This window comes from Lutra lutra, chromosome 7 (genome assembly GCF_902655055.1).
Source record: "Lutra lutra chromosome 7, mLutLut1.2, whole genome shotgun sequence".
NCBI lineage: Eukaryota > Metazoa > Chordata > Mammalia > Carnivora > Mustelidae > Lutra > Lutra lutra.
In genome coordinates this window covers 69,724,743-69,746,168 of record NC_062284.1, presented here as the reverse complement: position 1 = coordinate 69,746,168, position 21,426 = coordinate 69,724,743, and positions in this window count along the sequence as shown.

The following is a 21,426-nucleotide window of genomic DNA, read 5'->3' as shown; positions in this document are numbered from 1 at the left end:
TCTGCCTGTGCTCGCGCGCTCTCTCTCTCTCTCTCTCTGACAAATAAATAAACAAAATCTTTTTAAAAAAATGGGCAGAAAACATGAACAGACATTTTTCCAAAGAAGACATACAGATAGCAATAGACACATGAAAAGATATTCAACATTACTCATCATCAGGGAAATACAAACCAAAACTACAATGAGATATCACTCTATACCCAAGAGAATGGCTAAAATCAACAACCCAAGAACCAACATGTGTTGGTGAGAATGTGGAGAAAGGGGAACCCTCTTGCACTGTTGGTGGGAATGTGAACTAGTGCAGTCACTCAGGAAAACAGTATGGAGGGTCCTCAAAAAGTTAAAAATAGAACTACCCTATGATCCAACAATTGCATTACTGGGTATTTACCCAAGGAACACACAATACTAATTCAAAGGGATCCATGCATCCTGATGTTTATAGCAGCATTATCTACAGTAGCCAAATTATGGAAACAGGCCAAGTGCCCATTGACTGATGAATGGATAAAGAAGATGTGGGGTGTGTGTGTGTGTGCACGTGTGTGTATGTATACACAATGGATATATATCCCCCTAACGAAATAACTAATGAAATAACTCACTCATGAAAAAGAATAAAATCTTGCCATTTGCGACAACATAGATAGAGCTAGAGAGTATAATGTTGAGTAAAATAAAGAGAAAGACAAATACCATATGATTTCATTAATATGAGGAATTTAAGAAACAAACAAGCAAAAGGGGAAAAGAAGAAAGAGAGAATATTGGGTTAAACAAAGTTCTACAGGTTTCTTAATACAGAACTCATCGAATTCCTTCATATTCAAATGGACACTTGGAATCTCTAAAAAAGAAGTTGTAAGTCCATTATTTTTCAAGATTATTTGACCACAGAATTTTTTTTTTAATTCATAGAAGATTCGTGTTCAGGAAAGAGCCTTGTGAAGGTGACATAAAATGGAAACTAGGTCCCTGAGCCACTGCTTGGGGCTACCCAGGAGACCAACCTTACAAGAAACGCCAGTGATCGGTTTTGGCTAGGTGGGAAAAAACATTTTTATTGTATCCAGCCACTTAACCTTCAGGATTGTTTGTAACAGCAGTTAGACTATGCTGTCTAATACAACAAATGCATGCAGGTTTTTAAGTTATTTGCCAAAGAATAGATTACCTTTTTCCGACTGGGAAGTTTTGTCACAAACAATAATAAGGCACAAGAATTGCAACTTTCTTAAGACTGGGGCATTGTGATAAGCACTTTGCAAACATTATTTCAGTTAATCTTCTTGACCACCCAGTATAGTAAATACTATTGTTGCCATATTCACAGATGAAGAAACCAAAGCTCTCACCAAGGCCAATAACTTGGAGACAAGAAGTCCAGAAAATGAATTCAGGTCAACTGATTTCTGGAGCCTTGCTCTTTATCACGTTGAGGTCCTGCCTTGTAAGCCCAGGTTGCAAGGTCAGAAAACCCAGATTTCAGGTGCCATGCATTAATTACCTAGACCAACAGAACATACAGATGACTAACTGACTTATCCTTTTTATTTAAGTGGGTGGTTCTTAACCAGAGGTGGTTTTGACTGTATCTGGAGATTTTTTTGGTTGTCACAACTGGGGAGGTACTACTGGAACAGTACTTTTGTGGCCAAGAACACTGTTAAAACATTGTACAGTGCAAAAAATCCCCCCACTTCCCACAAAGAACTAGCTGATCCAAAATGTCAGAGTACCAAGATTGAGAACTTTGGCCTAGACATCTTATATATTTTCCTGACAGAGCTCAAAATGTCCTACATTCCTGCTGGGATGAGAAGCATGTTTGAAAAGTCTATTTTCTGCCTCAATACCTATACCTAAATACCTAAGTAAGTGGATCTTAGTGCTCAGGGATTTTGAACGTTGGCCTTTGTGGAAGGGAGTCCAGCCCAAAGAAGACTGACCGTGGATAAAGAATGTGCCTGGCAAAACCTCAGGAACACTATATGGTGGCAGAATAGAAAATTTCTTGAAAGAATGCCAAACCTTTTTGGTTTCCTAGTAACATAATTTTCCTGAGATTTCTCTTATATTTGAATATGCAGTAACTCTACACCTATTTTAAATCAAGGCAACAAAAGAAATTTAAATTATAGGGTTTTTTTTTAAGATTTTATTTTATTCATTTGACAGACAGAGATCACAAGTAGACAGAGAGGCAGGCAGAGAGAGAGGAAGGGAAGCAGGCTCCCTGCTGAGCAGAGAGCCCGATGTGGGGCTCGATCCCAGGACCCTGGGATCATGACCTGAGCCGAAGGCAGAGGCCTTAACCCGCTGAGCCACCCAGGCGCCCCTCAAGGCAACAAAAGAAATTTTAAAAAAAGAGATGACATAACAGACTCAGAACCTCCTTAAGAAGGAGGGAAACCTAAAAGACATCTGGTCCACCCCCTTCCCTCCCCTCTGGTATATGGTGCTGATGTTTCAATACCATATGATTGCAGGGTAGGAATGTCACCATCACAAGGATCTTGTTCCATTTCCAGAATATTCTGTAGAAAGTTTTCCTCCCCAAGGGAAGAAACTATCTTCTCTGAACTCCATTGGCTGCCCCTAATTCAATCCAATGTTGGAGGTTGGTAGGGAGAAGGAAAATAGGTACAAAGAAATTACCCTTTAGGGAAAACTTACTGGTCCCAGGCAGTATACTCGGCACTTTATGCATATAATTTTTATTCCTCCAACAATCCATCTAATCCTTCCAGTTCTGTCTGTTCAGCAGCCTCAGTAATGATCATGTACATTCTCTTGCCAATGCCTGTTGACTCTTTCCTTGATGAAACATCACAAGATCTATTTTCACATAGAAAAAACCTTTTGGCACGCTGTTCATTCACTCAATCATTCAGCACACATTTACTGACTACCTTCTTTGGGCCGTGTTTGTGCCAGACTTTGGGGATACCACTGTGGGCAGGGTGGTCTCTCAGGACAGCAGAACTGTTGTATAGTCTTGGCAAGGAAAGCCTTCAGTTTGAGCAGTCATTATTGTTATCTATGCCCAAAACTCCCATGCTGTTGACTAGCCTACAACATCAGGGACTCATCTTGGAGAAAGTGATGTCTAACTGGAAGGTAAAGCTCAGACAGGGGGGCTTCACCAGGCAAAGGGGATGACGAGTGTTCCAGGTGGAGTAAGTCCTGTGTGGATACCATGAGTGCACTCAGGTCCATGTGGCAAGAATGAAGAGCAAGGATCTGGGAGAGACAAGAGTCATGGGGCTGGGCCCAAACCTTCATGAGTCCTACGGGTCCTGTAAAGGAACTGGGTCTTTAGCCAAAGGACAGTGAGGACCACCAAAGCTGGGAACAACAGGAGTAATACAACTTTTAGAAAGCCAGCCTTGAAAGCTATGTAGAGAATGGGTCAGAAGGAGTACAGGTGTCAGGGAGTCTGGGTGGGAAGCCCCATAACTGTCCTGTGTCCTGCAGTTGGGGGAGGAGGCAGAGGCAATGGGGACTGCGAGATGAAACTATGGTTATGGAGGGGTTGGAGGACTCTAGCCATTGCCCATGATCTCCCTAAATTCACCTCCAAAGTCACCCCAAGTAAACAGATCCTCAAATTTAAAGCAGAGTGTTGGCTATGCACCTATAGCCAAGAAAAGGCCTCCCATTCTGTCCCTCTTTTGTTTTTTAAAGATTTTATTTATTTATTTATTTGACAGAGAAGTCACAAGTAGGCAGAGAGGCAGACAGAGGGGGAGGGGGAAGCAAGTTCCCTGCTGAGCAGAAAGCCCGATGCGGGGCTCAATCCCAGGACCCTGAGATCATGACCTGAGCCAAAGGCAGAGGTTTAACCCACTAAGCCACCCAGGCGCCCCCCCCCCATTCTGTCCCTCTTCTACCAGAAGCTCCCCTATAGTGAATTTTATCCAGCCTGGAGAAATGGAATTATTTAGGGTAGATAGGTCTTCATATTTAGACATGGGACACAGAGAGGGAGAGGAAGAAAGGATGACTCCAATCCCTGGCTTAAGCAGCAAGAAGATGGAGTGTTTCAGGAACCAGGAGAAAGTTCATGTTCAGTGGGGAGGGGCCAGGTAGAGCAGGGGGCACCTGCGGGTAGTCTAGGTACAAGGAAAAGGATTGGGAGCCCTGGGAGAATCAGGGTGTGGGAGAAGACAGAGGACAAAGGAATGAGCCTGACAGGAGAGTGAACAGCCTTTTGGCCTCCATGAAATCTTAGGGATGTCTGTGAAACTCACAAACTGCTTGCCACAATGGCTACCCCCCCCCATGGAAACAAGTGTGGCTGAGCTTGGCACCAGGATGGATGTGAGAGAAAACATCCAGGAGCCAGAAGCTGAGGGGACCCCATGACTATCCTAGACATGGCTTCATCAGGCTGTGGAGATGTGTAGGATAGCAAGAAGGAGGGGTGTCTGGGGAATTTTACCTAAAATAAAAGGAAGTGATATCCCCAACCCATATCCAAATTATGTTCATCTGGGGTTTTGGTACAAGAGTTCATTTGCAGAAAGAACTCCATTGCATTACCATCATCCCCTCAAAAAGAAGTCTGAAAACAACAGCATCAAAAGGGAATATTACTTAGCCATAAAAAAGAATTTAATCTAGCATTTGCAATAACATGGAGAAATAAGTCAGTCAGAGAAAGACAAACACCATATGATTTCACTCAATGTGGGATTTGAGAAACAAAACAAATGAGCAAAGGAAAGAGAGAGAGAGAGGCAAACCAAGAAATAGCCTCTTAACTCTAGAGAACAAATTGCTGGTCACCAGAAGGGAGGTGGGTTAGGGGGATAGGTAACTAGGGGATCGGGGTTAAGGAGTGCACTTACTGTGATGAGTGCAGAGTGTCCTAGGAAAATGTGGAATCACTGTATGGTACAGCTAAAACTAATACAACACTGTTTGTTAACTAATTGCCCCCTGAAAGAATGATCTGAGAGGCCAAATTTCCCTATAGTTTTATGTCTGGGGGCTGAATAAAAACAGGCTTAAACAATTGCACAGAAGCATCATAATCTCCTGGAAATCTCTTGAGGTAGCTATGAGGTAGATGTGGAAATTTTTTTTTAATTGCTGAAAAAATAATTTGCAGTTTGATTGCTATATGAAAACATTTTTTATATCATGTACATTTTCATTTCAGGCTCATCTTGTTGAAATAGCATTGTCTTTGTTCAGTTTTTTTTTAAAGATTTTATTTATTTATTTGATAGAGATTACAAGTAGTCAGAGAGGCAGGCAGAGAGAGAGAGAGAGAGAGAGAGCCTGATGCGAGGCTCGATCCCAGGACCCTGAGATCATGACCTGAGCTGAAGGCAGAGGCCTCAACCCACTGAGCCACACAGGCGCCCCTTTGTTCAGTTTTTGTTTTGTTTTGTTTTTCAGCACATTGCTAAGCAAGAAGAGGCCCATGTTCTGCCTGCTAATAGAGTAATTCGGGTACCTGTCTTGTATGCTTCTGCTTCCCCAGCCTAATCAAGTTAGTCAACTCTTTAAGACTAAAAAGATCCCATTTTTTTGTATCCTCAGAAAATATCCTCAGCAAGCCCAAGACCATCCCTCACAGGTAATAGGTGCTCAAGAAGATTCTGCAAATCTGAAGGAAACTGGGGAAGGCAGCAGCATGGCCTTTTCCTCGGGGCAAAAAAGGGGGTGGGGGGTCACAGGGCAGCCATCTGGAGGGGCACCTGGTCTTCTGCTCTGAGTGTTCCATGACAGTAGGGACTGGGCCATAACTCATTTTGTATCCCCAGTCCTTGACACCCAGAAAGTTAAGAAATTTGCTAAGAAAAACTTAGCAAATGTTTGATGTAAGAGGCCAGGCATTAGGGCCAGGAAAAAGAACATTTGTACATCAAGGGAAGTACTACAAATCCAGGCCTTTCTTCCCCTTGCCATCAGGGAATTCCAGACCAGAGGATCAGCCTTGATTTGGGTGCTGGCATGTTAGAGCCGTCACTGGTGAGGAATGGCAGGATCCGCATTCCTGGTGGGTAAACAATGGGAGCAAGGGGCACAGATCAGCTCCTCAATGCCTGGACTCTGCAGAACACAGAGCCTCATAAGCCTCAATTCAGAACTTCTTCCTGAATACATTCAACTGTTCACATTTTTTTCTGGGAGGGGCTCTGGGGAAAGACAGATTTGGGTTTCAGCCAGAATTTCACCAATTAGCAGCTATGTGACCTTGGGCTAAATGACTTAGCCTTTCAGAGCCTCCATTTTCCCATCAGTAAAACAGAGATAAAACTTAGTAATGCCCATCTCATCAGGAAATCTCAACACATGTAAAGCACAGTAGTTAGCACATGTCAAGTACTCAGTGAATTTCCCAAGTTCCCAAGTGAACTTCCCAAGGCGAGACTTACCCAGGGTGAGCCCTGGCTAAAACTGCGAGGTGGGACATGTGTGTCCAATAAGCCCTCTCATAGCTCCTTTCCCTGGCAGTGATTGCATGCAAACAGGCCCTACCCCAGGAATGGGGTGGGAGGACTGGCAAGGAGCGTAAGTGGTGGCACTGGAACAGGACCGGGAAGGGCTGGGGCTAAGGGGAACCAACATGCAAGGTGGCCTGCTCCCACCTTGGTGTCAGGGGTGGGGGGTGGGGGTGGCCAAGTAAAGAGTGTTGAGGCCATCCCCGGGGGCCCCTACGGAGCTTGCAGAAGGATATAGTGGGGAGAGATGGGGAATTGGTAGGCTGGAATGTTTCCAGGGCCTCACCCAGGCCATCTGGGACTTTGGATAGAGCTCCTGGACCCTCTGGGAGGGAGGCTATCATCCACTAGTGTTTACTCCAAGCCTCCCAGGCAGTTGGACTGGGAATCAGGAGTAACAGCTCCCACCCACCCCCATCTCTGACTTCCTCATGGACCATGTCTCCCCTGAGCTCCCAGACCCCCTTGCTGGTCCCCCAGCATATCACTTGTTCCCCTGCTCAGGGCTTCACCCTAGCTGCTGCCTCTATCTGGGGTACCTTCCCTATATTGCCCACTGGCTCTCTCTCTCTGCGTACGGCTTCTGCCTGGCTGCCACCCCATCCAAGAGAACTTCCCTGTCTGTCCAGGTGAAATATCACACTCTTCTTCCTTATCACTCCCCAGCCCCCTTACTTTCTTTACAGCATTTATCACAGCTGACCCACGATACATCTATTGGTGAATTTATTGTCTATCTCCTACCTAATGCATGCCCCATGAGGGCAGGACCTGTGTTTACTCCAGTATCCCCAGAGTCTAACCAAAACCCTGGCACCTGAGCATGTAGCTCAATAAATATTTGCTGAATGAGGGATGAGTGACTGCATGAGTTCCAAAGCCTACCTGCTGGCAGGTGAAGGGTACCAACATGCTGAATCAGCTCCGGAGCAGGCCAGGACTGAGCCAGAACCTCGTGAAGCTCACAGGCACTAGTGGCCAGGGCTTGGGAATGGGGAGGAAGGGCTAAGTGCCGAGAAGGCAGCAGCTCTCCTTGGGGCTCCCATATACCTGCTTCAACTATCCACCCAACAGTACTGTTATTAGGGGACTCTGACACTCTGACAACTTGCTTTGGATTCAAGGGTGTGAACCACTGACGGTGGAACCTCAGGCCCTGGGGCCAGCAGGGGAGAGGTGTTGAGCTGCTGGCCTCACCCAGATCATACCCCTTGAGTCACTTCATACCTACTAGTAAGTCTAACTCCAATAGCAACCAAAAGGCCATTCATTTAAGCCTTAGTTTCAGTGGCATTACCCAGATGAGTGACAGCTTGTGGCTAGAGCTTGGATGGCATTCTCATCCACAAGTCAGTGTTCCTTCTCTCTGATGCTTCAAATCACTGTCTGGCAAAGGACGCAGCAAGCCAGGTATCACTACCCGGAACAATTCAGGACCCAAAGTGCAAGAATATCCCCTAAGCCCCACTCACAAGCCCATGGTCATGATGCTTGCCCAGTCTGCTCATGGTTGAACCCATTGAGAGGGATCATTTTGGTACCAAGAACACATTTCTCTAGTTCCTGTCCATATGGGGTAAGAATTAGCAAACACCTCTCTGTGACAGCACCCAGCAGACTCTCACATTGGTGAGTGACAGAAACCTCACTCACAGCCACAATGGACATCTCAGAGGTTTTCCCAAGAGCCTTCTTGAAGCAGCAATGATATTTTCCAGAGAAGGGTGGGGCACAGTGGAGATAATATGGAAGAGGGGAAAGAAAACAAAACTCCCATTCTGAAAGTGATGGTTGTGTAGGGGACTGTTTCTTTTAGGCCTGTCACTGCTCTGTCTCCTGTAAATCGGCTTCCTTGCTGGCTGCACCCCAGGGTACTGAATCCCTCCTTAGCCAGGGCCAGTTACAACAACACGCCATGCCCAGGAAAGTGATGTGCCTGCACAGCGTTCACTTGGATGGGATCTGTTCTATGCCTGGGGAAGTATTCTAACTTATGTGGGCCTCCAAGTTGTCATCAGTACCTGCCATAACTACAAAGTGAATGGAGTTTGAACATCAGGTCTCCCAGTTAGCTGAGTTACCCTGGACAAACTTATTATCCTCTCTGAGCCTCAGCTTCTGCATGTGCAAAGTAAGACAACTTTAAGCCCATGTGTGATTTTATCAGGATTAAATATGATTAAGTAAAATTGTGTACATAAAAAATTTAGAAAATGCCTGGGAATGCGCAATAGATATTATTTTCCCTGTCCAAGTCCCTCACTGTTTTGCTTACTAAATAATATTTGCAGGGAATAATTACTCCTTCTAAATCCTGGCCTAGAATGCCCCTTTAGTTTCTTGTATTTTATTTTACAGAATGTAGATAGAATATGTTTGGCTTTTAGCTCTGATAAAGCTATATATTAGAACCAGTTCAGTCCAAGAACACTCTCAAATACTAGGGTGATTTGAGGGATATCTGTTCTCTCATGAATTCAATTATACCCCACCTTGCTCCAAAAGTATTTTGAGGAAGCTTATAAAAATAAATACAGTGGAATACAAAGAGATAAGAATAGTTGTTCTAAGTTGATCACAAAGTTGACCAACTGGTTTCTAGAAAGTTTCCTAGAAGCCAAAGCAAACAGGGAAGGCTGAGCAATGGTAAGACTCGCAGAGTTTGTTAGATATCAGCTGCCACCAGGAAAAGACAATTACTCCTGCACTAAGCTCTAAGTGAGCTCTGTCCCATCTTCAACACCATCTCCACACAAGAGCTGCCTCTGATCCTACCTGTTGGTACGAAACGGCACCATACCTGAGGGCTGCTCAGGAGAGACCTAAGCACAGTAGTTTTCTGCTGGTCTGGCTTGATCCAAAGGTAGGATTTGATTCAGAGGAATCAATAAAATACATCACAAACTGCCCCAAAACTTAGAAGCTCACAACTACCATTTTGTCTTGCTTAAAATCTCATGGGCCAAGAATTTGGACAGGGATAGTTTATTTCTGTTCCATGATGGTAGGTGCTCACATAGGGGCAACTCCAAAGCTGGAAAATGGAGACATCTTCACTTATATGTCTGGTGGTTGATCTGGTGCTCACACATGGCTTTTTGATGTGTCCAGGACTGCCTCACTGCATGAAGCCCTCCGGATAGTCAGAATTGTCATTGGTAGCTCAGGGCTCCAAAGATGAACATTCCAGAGAACTAGACAGGAGCTGTCTACTTATCTCTGGCCTGCCTTCAGATGTTATGCAATGTCCCTTTCACTGGATTTGGTTGGTTACAAGCAAATCACAGCCCTCCCTGATTGTGGGGAGAGGACATAGAACTGCTTCTTGATAGAAGGCCTATTAAGGTACCACCATGGTCAGATTCTGGTGAAAGTTTTCCCCTTGGGTTGTAGATAGCTACCTTCTCCCTGTATGCTCACATGACCTTTTCTTTGTGAAAGCATGAATGTGGGGGTTTGGCGGCTGGGGAGGACCTCTCTTGCTTCTCTTCTTATAAGGGCACTAATCCTAACATAAGGGTCCCACCCTCATAACCTCATATAACCCTAATTACCTCCCAAAGTTTCCATTTCCAAATACGCTGGGGATTAGGATTTCAACATATAAATTGAACACATTCAGTCCATTACACCATGCTTATAGACATGCCACCATTCGGTAGAAAATGACATCAATTCCTGAATATTTCCAAATATCTGGAGTCTTTAATCAAGTAGACAAATCACCCACACACATGAATTTTTCACTTTCTTACCAACTTCGTCTTACAGCTAAAACTCAAGCCAGAGACTATGACATAGATATAAATAGACCCAGAGCATCATTATATATAATTTGGAAAGGATTTCACTGGTGTACATCTGTAAGCAGTTCAGGCACACTTTCAAGCTGTGTTTACATGATACCAAACATCTGGATGAAAACTGAAAAAAATAATCAATTTGGATTGGAAACAAAACAGAAGTACAAATCTCAGTACATGGGCCCTTGGAATACTGAATGCAGAACTGATCCCCATACTCCAAGAATGAGATAATAGTGCACAAGAAGAGCCACTGAAATGGCCAAGGGGCAAAAGGGGCTTCCATGGGAAGAGAAGCTTAAAAAAAAAAAAAAAAAGAACTCCATTATGCAAACAGGGGATGGGAAGGGATGAAATCAAGGACTATGAAAAACATGAAGAATACAAATCTTAAAAAACCGAAGTGCTGGAACCAGGAGCTTTGAAGCTTTAAGGCAAGGATTTTAGTTCAACTGAAAACCCAATATATCCTGGCTATCAGGGAAAGTAGCACCCAAGAGACTCGAGCTTTGGGATAGTCAAGGAATTATTCCCTTACACAAGGAATTATTCCTTTACACATCACAACCTATTTCCAGTTTTGGACAGAAACCTTTCTAAAATGTACTTCTTCCCCAGCCTCCTATAGAGATTACACTACCCCTAGATCACCACTAAAGCCCTCATTGCATACAGTAATTAATAATAATAATAATCTCAAGTACCAATGGTTCCTGCTAAATGACCCCCTGAGCCCCAAAATAGTTCTTGTCCCTGCTTTTTTCAGAATTCTTCAAGTTCCTCTTTCCATCTCTTCTCACCTTTTCATTCTTGTGGCATGATTAAGACAGGTTCCCTTAGACACAGGCCTTGAGATAGGATTGGAAGGCAAGTTGTTTGTTTGGGAGGTGATCCCAGGAAGCACCAGCAGGGGGCTCAGAGGGAGACAGGACCAAGGAAGCAGCCCATACAGGTGCATTACTTACAGGTGCAAGTAACTTAGCTTTGGGAGCAGCCGGGGCTCAGGGCACTGAGACTTCCACAACACTGTGCAGAGCTGTTCCACAGGAGGGGCAGAAACCTAGATTTTATCCCCAGATCCTGTCTGTCATTATTTAAAGGCTGCTCCCCTTAACAACCTGGCACTTCCAGAAGCCTGCAGGTGTTTGCAGTAGGAAGGCAGCAGGATATGGGGGAAGGTGAGTGCAGGGGACAGAAGCTCCTCCACTGTGGTTCTGAAGCCGTATGGACTGGTGCTCCACCCCTCTCTTTTATTCTTGCACCAGAATTTCAGGGTAAAGAAAGAAGACTAGACTATGGCTGAGAGCCTAAGGGACCCTCCTTTAGGTAAAAGATACCTTTTATGATAGCCCAATAAGGTCTTAACTTCTTCTGGTTCTTGGTTGTATTCCTAAAATGTGCTAAAAGACAACTGGTAGTTTAAAAAAATTTTTTTAAGCCACTCAAAAATATCCAATCACACTAACTTCTGAAACAGAGTGAGAGTCCACAAATTGCAGGTTGTATTAGGCAATCTCTCTAGAGATAAAAGCTGGCTTATTCATAGTACCTCAAATAATAGGATATGCCCAGACCTCAGGTCTGTCCAGAGTGGGGTTACAGTCTCAAGAAGGATGCGTGAGTGCAAGTGGGAAAACTGAGACAAAACCAAGCATACCGCCTCAAGTATAAACCTTCTGTGGGGCAAGCTCCTGGTTGGGGAGGGGACTTGGTCAGAATAGGCACAGGAATTAGCAGGGAGGAGAGGGGCATGTTCATGTGAGATGACAAGACACAGACACATGAGATGACAAGCTGAAGGTCTTCAGAACTTGCATCTGAGGAGGGCTGGGACAAACATCCCTGACTTATTTAAAGTCACATATCAAGTTCATGAACAGCCAGGACAAAAATCCAGGTGTCTTCACTCCACCACAGCAGAAATTACCCAATAGCTAGTGGTCCCGAGACAAAGCCAAGAAGAAGATGTGGGTTCCAAGAACACCAGGGCACGCTGGCCGAAAGGTCCTGCAAGGATAATTTCAGGGAGAAGGGGCCCTGGGCCAGGCCAGAGAGTCAAAACCTCTAACAAAGCACCCTGACTGATAGGAAGGAGGCAGGCTTTATGCTGGAGAGAGGAGGAGCAAGGAGCCTACACGCCAGGGATGGGGCTACAGCAAACAGAGCCAGAGAAATTAAATGTGGGGCAAGACAGAAGCAGGGAGAGACGGAAACTGGGTGGGCATGGAACAAACCCATCCCTGCTTAGACTCTAGCTAGTTCTCTGTTTTGATATGTATTCAGGGCTCTTCTGTGCATGGGGAGCAGTGCAGGATAGTAAAGGTACAAGCTCGCAGATGAAAAAGATGGAGCTTGAGCTCTGGCTTGGGTGTAGCAGGATTTGAGCAAGACTGGACAAAGCGTGGGTGACACAGGAGAAGAGCGGAGAGGGGGGAGACTGCAGATTTGGAATCAAGAGGACTGTAGAGAAATGGCATTAGAATTTGATCGGACCGTGGATGCCAACGTGAAAGAAAAACACAAGTCAGGGAATTCAGTAGAAGATTCTGAGCCTGGGGGATGGGGGGCTGTTGGCACCGTGGGTGCTGATGGAGACTTTGGAGAGATGTGATTCTTTGGAGCAGAGAGTCCACGTGGTGCTGACTCCACCCTGCACTCTGTATCTGGGAGAGGAGAGCATGATGGAGCTGGGATCCAGTGTCCAGGGCTGACCTCTCTCCTGTGCACCACTCCCCATTCCTGTTAACTCTCACAGCAATTTCATTGCCCTAAGGAAGGAGACAGGTGTTCCCTACACTTGTTTTCTGGGATAGAAACCCAGTACAGGATCCTTGGACTTATCAACTTCACCAAAAGAAATTAAAGTATGAGTTATAGGAATGTGAAGGGTGAAACGAGTTCCTGGATTCTTGACAATTATGTGATTTGACAAAATCCACACTGGAAAAAAGTAACACAGAGTTTGGAAGGAGACAGGAATATAATTAAGCCAACTGGAAATATGGCGTCAATGTGCCTGTTCGGGGGAGGATTAGTGCGTTTTAACAAGGTCACTGTGACTCAAATATTGTACTGTCATGATGTTATCCTAAAAGAGCTTCAATAAATCTAACCTCTTGTGAACGTCCAGATAATACAAATTTGGAAAGATCTAAAAACCAGCTAAAACTGATACTGACAGCTAAAGAAGAAAGTTGTTGAAACACTGAAAACTACGATGGGATGATATGTGTTAGTGGTTTGAACTAAAATAAATTTGGTATTTTTGGCTAGGGAGGATTTCCCATCTATGCCATACTGTCTGAGATGTTAAGATGCTCACATCCACAGTTAAGAGGCCAGGGAAGTAACAGAGATATGCCCAGGGGTCCCTCTAAACGATGACATTAATTTATGGCTTTCCTCAGAAAATGATCAGAGGTTTATGGCAACGAGGAATCATATTTAGTGCTTGAAAGATTTCTCCCTTAGAAGTGTTGATGGCTTCAACCAAACAGATTGGCTTTGAGCACAGAAGGGAGGAATCAATTAAAGAACAATGCTAAAGGGAAGACTTGGTGAGAAAGAAAATGTTGGCTAGCAAGGAAAGAGAAATGGAAATTTTGAAAATCCATTAGAGAAGAATAAGGGAGGGAAGAGAGTGGGGAAGGGAAGAAGGGGAAGGGAGGGGAAGAAGTAGGTGAAGGAAAGGGAGAGAAGGGGAGGGGAGGAGAGGGGAAGGAGGAATGGGAGGGGAGGAAGGAGAGGAAAGAGGAAGGGGAGGGAAGGGAAAAAAGGGAGGGAGGAACAGAAGAGGGGAGAGGGAGGGAGGGGAGGGGAGGGTGAGAAGGGGTAGGGAAACAAGGAAGTCTTTGATGAGATGAAGGAATTAAAGAGGGGTTGGTCAAGTCCTGCTTTTGATAATTCCATTCCAGGTGGAGATGGACTACAATACTGGTATGCAAGAGGTGATAAAACGGGGAAAGATCAGTATTGAGGGGGAAGATTTGAGAGCTGAATTCAGAAGCAGATTGAAAACCAGATGTAGTAAAGAAGAGTAAACAGCCCATAAAGGAGCATGGTACTACGATGAGTGTCCTGAACTAGGACCAGAGACCTGGATTCTAGTCCCACTTCTGCCTCAAACTCTGAGCAAGTCACTCCATCTTCCTGGGCTTGTCTCTTTGTATGTAAAGTGATGGGCTCAGACGAGGGGACCTTGAACATCCCCTCCCTCTTCTATAGCCAGACTCAGTGAAATCAGAGACTTATATAAATGGAACCTTCCAGACTGGAACATGTATTTAGCTTTTCTAAGTAAAAAATGCTTTGAATGGAGGGGAGAAAAGGTTCCACTCAACACTTGGCAAGCAGTATTTGTTCTGTAAAATAATTAGCAAGTAAGCATTATTGAACTGGGTTGTCCCATAATTACAAGAGAATTAAAAGGAAAAAAAGAATTTAGGAGACTCAATTTTCCCTCACATAGATCAGAAGAGTGATTAACATAAACTATGGGTGGATGGCTAATAAAGATATAAGCAGGAGGAGAAAGCTAAGATCAGATGAAAAGAGTGCCAGTCCAGGGGTCAGGAGCCTTGAGTTCAGTTCCAACTCTGACTCTTCCAGGATCTGGACATGTTATTTCTCCTCTATACCCCAACTTCCAAAGGAACCTAAAGATCATGGATGCCAGCCTCTCATCATGTGGTCATCCACCTGTAATCATTAAAATAGTCTTTCTGCTCTCTGTATGTCTTAACTAAGAAGATCCAACTAGGAAGAAGAAGCTAGTTTATGTATTTTCAGGAGTAGTGCAGGGAACTGGGCACAGAGGTGACTGAAGAGCTGAGAAGGCAGAAAGAGGACAGCAAAGCAAGAGACATTAGCAACAGCAAGGAGCCACTGCCACACTGAGCTGGAGGGACTGAAGAGAGGAGGTGCTGTTGCTGGAACCCAGAGGCTGTGGTCACCTAATAGAAGCTCCAACCACAGTGGGTCCATCTGGTGGAAGCTGGAGGGGCCATGGAGGAGATGTGGCCACTGTCAGAGGTGCCAAGATCTAAGGGATAGACAGTGGCAGAGAACATCCCTGGCAAATGCAGACTGCCGGGGTCAGCACTTCCTCCACACAGAGCAGGGAAATGGCAAGAAAAGGATCTGAGGACAAGCAGGCCAGGAATGGCATGAAATCCAAAGTCTACCTTCTTACCGTGTTCACCTATGGTTCCTGCAACAGCCTAGGGTCCGGGTCTTCCACACATTTGAGGACATCCCTGCTGTCATGCCTTGTTTTCTTTCTTTCCCAGCATGATGATCAAACTTCCTCACACAGAATGGTTTTCAAACCTCTCTCATCATCCTAATTCCTCTCCTCTGGGAGCTTCCTGCTCTGTCCCCTTAAAATGGGGCTCCAGATGTTCACAAGACCCCAGGTGTCCATAATAGCAGGTCATACACAGGACTATTCCTGCCCTTCTCCTGGCAATGTAGCTGTTCTCTCACTGTTGACTCACACTGAGTTTATGAACAATCAAGACGACATATCTCTCCCATGTGATTCCAAGTCTTCTCTGACTTGTCCTAGCAGGGTAATGTACATATTTGATAAACACAACTAAATTCATCTTCTAAAGCACTGATTAAAAAAAAAAAGTAGAACAGACCAAGGACAGAACCTTGTGTCACTCCACTCAAGACTTCTGTCCAAATTAACTCGGAACAATGACTCAAGGCTCGCTGGGTAGGGTTGTTCAACCAGCTTCAGATTCACCTAACAACAAGAGAATTGGGCAAGATTTCATCAAAATCTTTACCTAAATAACAATTTATGGCATCTGTGGCAATCAGATCCCTTCACTTTGCACCTGAAGAACAGAGAGTACTCAACTAATATTTGCTACTTTGAAGGCAAATAAAATTATCTTGATTTATACACCTCGACACCTAGTGACCCTGTGTAAAGGAAGTCTGCATGGTCATTTTAATGAGACATGAGAATGTATCCATGTTGGCTGCTGGTGAGCACCATTTTCTTCTCGAAGTTTGTTCTAGACTTCTGCTAGCAGGCACCAAAAATGTCACCAATCTGTTACTCCTGGCATTTATTCCTTTCTTCCTTTTGAAAACTGGGGCAATATTGCCCCATCCAGTATTTGAGTACTCCCCTATTTTCCTGAAAACCCAATATACCCCAGAAAGAGCTGGGCCAGAGCATAAGAAAAATTGGGCCCTCATTCTCTTCCTCCTCCCTCTCTCAATTTCCTTCTCCCTGTGAATCAGTTATTTATTTATTTATTTATTTATAGCTAGGGTGGAGGAGGAAGAGAAAGACTCCTAAGCAGTTTCCACACTTAGCACGTGGAGCCTGATATGGGGCTCGATCTCAGGACCCTGAGATAATGACCTGAGCCGAAATCCAGAGTCAGATGCTTAACCAATTGAGCCACCCAGGAAACCTTGAATCAGTGCTTTAGAGTCACTATAACTGCATTAGATGCTCCAGAAGCTATCCTATAGGCAACTCATGAGGGCAAAAGCTAAGAACATAGAACAACTTAATGCCCAACTGCCCAGGTCCCCACACCCTATCTCCTACAAGGTGGCTTGATTTGGATAGGGCTGTGCAGGGGACATACTGTCCACAAAGAAAAGGTGAAAAGAAATTTTCCACTCCTCTCCTCAACCCAGAAGAATCCCCTCTGGGCTCAATGAATGCTTAGAAAATGCAAAAATGAACTCAAATGACTCACTTCCTACTGAGAAGGGACAATGCCCATGACGATTTTTGATAATCTTAAACTCTTGATATATATACAGCAATTATTTTGTTAGATGCAATCGTCCATCTCTCTCCCCACTATAAAAAAACAAATGAAGTTGTTGAAAGTTCACAGACATTGATTAAAGATGTATGCAGATTTAGGCATGAAGTGTTCACTAATGCTGTCAGTTATACCAGAAAATTGGAAACAACCTCAATGCCCAATAATAAAAGATTGTTTAACTACATGATGGTATATCCCCATACAGTAGAATACTGTGCAGATATTAAACATTGTGGCAAAAGTAGATGGAATGATGTTCATAACATACTATTAAAAGGAAAAAGCAAGTTAAAAAAGCAGAATGCGGGGCACCTGGGTGGCTCAGTGGGTTAAGCCGCTGCCTTCGGCTCAGGTCATGATCTCAGGGTCCTGGGATCGAGTCCCGCATTGGGTTCTCTGCTCATCAGGGAGCCTGCTTCCCTCTCTCTCTCTCTCTGCCTGCCTCTCCATCTACTTGTGATCTCTGTCAATAAATAAATAAAATCTTTTAAAAAAATGCAGAATGCTACACACAAAGAGAAAAGTTTTTCAAAAGATGTGTTATAGTTACTATAACTAGTGCAATTATGACTGGATTTTAATTTTTCCACAGTGATACTCCTGAAATGAGGAATGGAGGACAATAAAAATTTATTTTTGCTAGCCAGAAAGAAAGAGGAAAGGCCCCCCCTTTCAAGGTTGTCTTCTGCCAGATGAATATGAAGCCAGTTCAGACCCCACAGTCCAGCTTGCCTAGAGCCCCATGAAGGCCACCTCACTCTGGGCAGAGCTTCCTTGGTGCCACAATCCACCTCAAGACAAGTTATTTAAAATGGGGCTGCCCTAGCCAACCTCTCATCCCAAAATACCAAGGGCCACTTCAGCCTAGAAAAAATGGCAGTGCCAGAGCCCTGTGAGGTTTTGAAGCTGAGCAGCAGCCCTTAGCGCATGAGAGGAACCTCCCTCCTCTCTCCAGGCTGCTTGCCCAAAGGTTTACAGACAGCTCCCTTGCCATCCCACAAGAGGAGACAGGCAGATGAGTCATAGCACTGGCTTAGATTAGAGTATTATTGTGTTCGCAGAAATGGATCTACTTTATTATCCGTTTCTTGACACCTTACATATAGATAGGCTTTTCCCACCAGACTGGGCAAGTTTCTTTAAAAGCCAATGACTTCGTTAGCTAAAGCTAAGGAATGACCACTAAGAGTTAGAAACTCATCTGTCTGAAAAGCTGCCAGGCTGAAAAGATGTAGTGGAAACACTGAGGAAAGTGGTTTATAACCCTCAGACTTTAGATTCAAGTCTGCAAAGTGATGCCATTCTTCTAAAAATACACAGAGGAACTACGGAAATCCTTTCCTCTTTTCTAAGAGCTTTTCCTTTCCTTCTTTTTCTTTTTAAAGAAATATACTAGGTCTGGCTTGTAAAGGAGATTCACCACCTCAGATTTCACTGTTTTCGTGGGGGTGACGGTCGTGAGATACTATTTTAAGGACTTCCTTCTCTTATACAGATTTTTCCACACTGGGAGGACAGATAAGGTATGTTCCACTAATGTTCCTCATTAAACCCACATGTGTGCCAGCAGTCATTTCCCTTTGTCTTGCTATCCCATGACAACAGATTGCATGTCATAGGAAATTGGAATGGGGACCTTATTTGGTTTGGATCTCTCTTCTCCATTGTTTAATTCCACATTCAATTTTTCATTCTAGGTCTGCTTTTTTTTTTTGCAGAAATATACTATGACTGAATATAGGAATAAATAAATGAATAGGTGTTATTTTTCTGGACTCATACACTTTTCTGAAGCACTTTGACCAGCATCCCCCACCCCCAGCATTCTATCTCTGGGATGAATGTACTAGTTATTCAGTAAAGATCCAATGACTGATGGGCCTGTATGTACCATAAATGTGTGCTCTCCATACCTTGTTTACTGTTAACCAAGTTCCAGTAGTGGCTTCCCCATTTCCTTTATTGCTGTGATGTACAGATACCTCCGTGGGACTCTGTCTCTCTCATCCATCAACCTAGACCATCTGTCCATTAAAACAAACAAATAAATAATCATTAAAAAGCTTCTACCAAGTGCCAGGAAAGGAGGTGTAAGGGAGCAGAGAAAGTTTCACATTTCCTGTTGTTGAATCTAGGGTTGGCTTTCAGAGGAAGCTGGATGTCTTTTCAATCTAATATACTCTGTTCTCTGCTACCGTTCTTGTTTTTCCTTAAGAATGCAAAGCTAGGGGCGCCTGGGTGGCTCAGTGGGTTAAAGCCTCTGCCTTCGGCTCTGGTCATGATCCCGGGATCCTGGGATCGAGCCCCACATCGGGCTCTCTGCTCAGCGGGGAGCCTGCTTCTCCCTCTCTCTCTCTCTGCCTGCCTCTCTGCCTATTTGTGATCTATCTTTCTGTCAAATAAATAAAATCTTTAAAAAAAAAAAAAAGGGGGGGGGCGCCTGGGTGGCTCAGTGGGTTAAGCCGCTGCCTTCAGCTCAGGTCATGATCTCGGGGTCCTGGGATCAAGTCCCGCATCGGGCTCTCAGCTCAGCAGGGAGCCTGCTTCTGTCTCTCTCTCTCTCTGCCTGCCTCTCCGTCTACTTGTGATCTCTCTCTGTCAAATAAATAAATAAAATCTTAAAAAAAAAAAAAAGAATGAAAAGCTATGGGGCATAACTAACTGGGTAGCTCAGTTAGTTAAACAAATCTCTTGATTTTGGCTCAGGTCAAACCTTTGGCAAGGTCTTGGGCTCCAACCCTGACTGGAGCTCTCCAGTCAAAGCAGAAAGCAGAGTCTGCTTAGGGTTCTCTCTCCCTCTCCCTTAGCCCATCCCCACCCCACCCCCTGCAGCGCACAATATAAATAAGTAAATAAATTTTTAAATCTTAAAAAAAAAGGAATGCAAAGCTATGATGGCAAACTCTTTAAAGGATACCAGCTATTATTTTTTGAGTATCAACTTTTACACAACTGTCGCTGTTACTCTTTTCATTTAAAAATGCGATTTTAAAATATTTTTTCTAAATGGGATCCATTAGATCTAAGAAGTAATGTTCTTCCCACTTATCAAACATTAACTGTGTGTCAGGCATTGAGTAATAGCTTCCACAGTCATTACTTCATTTACTCCCTTACAACTATCCTATGAAGGAGATGCCAACATACAAGGAAACTGAGAGTTTAAGCCATTTGCCCAAGATTACACGGCTAGAATGGGAATCTTTTGACTATTCCACAGAAACCCATCCAGCTTTTGGCAACTAAAGCCCATGAGTTTGGCCACGTAGAAAAATGTTTTCTGAGGACGCAAAGTAGAACCGTACTTGTATTCTATGAAGCCCATACCTTCACTAAAAGAGGCAGTCATCAGGTAGCCAAAAGGCCAAACTGACTTGTTACACTCTACCCTACCAGCTGGGAGCAGGTCTGGACATCAGACAAGCCTGATTTCAAGTCACAGCTCACTCACTCACTGGACACGCGACCACAGAAAATTATTTGCTCTCCCTGATATTCAGTTTCCACATGTATAAAATGGAGACAGCAATATAGGTCGGATTCTATGAAAATACCAACTTTCAGCTCTTTTTGAACCCCAAAAAAGGCATCTGCACGTGCTTCAACCCAAACTCTTCAGTAGGTCGCTGTACAGATTAAACAAGAGCGCACAGGAAACAATTAAATGGCACTTTTAGGTAGACTGTGTCCTCCTGACTTCATTTCGCTCATGTCAATATAGTCTGCATTTTCGGTGGCACTTGATAAACACAGAGGCTGGCCTGAAGTTACGGAAGTGCAGGGAGTTGATAATTCGGGAGACAGTATGACTGCATGGATGGTCGAGAATTAACCACCAGCGATCTCCCGATCTCCTGAGGCCTTACAGCTCCTGCTCAGGGCGTTCCCCCCCAACGGCCCCCGTCGTTTTGTCTCTTAATTACTAAGTAAATTCACAAATACCTCTTTCTACAAAGTGAAAGGGTAGGCGCTTCGGAGCATGTGGTGCACTCCTCATTAACACGAGGTTTGAAAATCCCATTCTCCGCCCGAGTCCGGGGCGCCAAGGGGCGGGGCCGGGGCGGGCAGGGTGTGTCCGCGGCGCGCGACGGCCCCGAGTTAGGCCCCCAGCTCGGGCCCCCAGCTGGGCCCCGCTGCGCTCCGCCGCCAGCCCGTCCCGCCCACGCGGGCAAGAAGCGCAGCCGGAGCGTGCGTACCTGCTGAGCGCTGTTCCCTTCCTCGCCAGGTGCCAGGCCCTGCTCTCGGCTCCTCACGTGCATTATCTTATTTACTCTCCCACAACATTCCCGGCAAAAGGCAACTGTCATTTCCCCATCTGCCAAGTGAGGAAACACCTCAGGGAAGTTGAGTTTC